Source organism: Macrotis lagotis, chromosome 7 (genome assembly GCF_037893015.1).
Source record: "Macrotis lagotis isolate mMagLag1 chromosome 7, bilby.v1.9.chrom.fasta, whole genome shotgun sequence".
NCBI classification, from domain to species: domain Eukaryota; kingdom Metazoa; phylum Chordata; class Mammalia; order Peramelemorphia; family Peramelidae; genus Macrotis; species Macrotis lagotis.
This window is the reverse complement of record NC_133664.1, coordinates 152,983,971-152,984,849: the sequence shown is the minus strand read 5'-3', so window position 1 is coordinate 152,984,849 and position 879 is coordinate 152,983,971.

The window sequence follows — 879 nt, the reverse complement described above, 5'->3', positions numbered from 1 at the left end:
CTCCTCTTCTGGACCATTCCGGGAAGCAGGAGACTAGGGTAAGAGTGAAATGGAGTCAGGAAGACCTGAGTTCTATCCTTAGCACTTCATAAGCCAGGTAGTCCTTTAACCTCTACCTCATTTAACTGCTACCTCAGTTTCTTCAACTGTAAAATGGGGATAATAACAGTACCCCCTCATAGGGTTGAGATGAGAATCAAATCAGATAATATTTGAAGAGCTTGTTAGCACATACTAGGCCCTATCTAAACACATATTCCCTTCTCTCTTCCCAAGCTACATTGATATGAGATACTAGAATTTTCCTATTCTAATGAAATCACACAGGTATAATCTCTGTCCTTTTAAAACTTGAACATGATTGTTTTTGAATTTAAGGGATGAAGGTTCAAATCAAGCACTTGCTCCTTGATTGTTTGTAAATTTAGATATCACTCTTTGTAGCCTCAGTTTCTTTCTCTGTAAAACAAAGGGGTTGGATTTAGAGGAGGAATTCTTAGAATCTGTAAATTTGTTTTTAAAAAAATATTTCAATGACCATATTTCAATATAATTGGTTTACTTTTGTAATACTATTCTTTTACCTTTTTTTTTTTTGGTTTTTGCAAGGCAAATGGGGTTCAGTGGCTTGCCCAAGGCCACATAGCTAGGTAATAATTATTAAGTGTCTGAGGCTGGATTTGAACTCAGGTACTCCTGACTCCAGGGCCAGTGCACTATCCACTGAGCCACCTAGCTGCCCCATTTTATCTTCTGAAAAGTGACCATATGTTCACCTGACTACTAAAGGAGTCCTTGAGGTTAAGGATCTATGAATTAGACCATTTCAAAGTATTAGTCTATCTCTAGATAGAATTTCCTCTTCGGGAAGATGTAGGA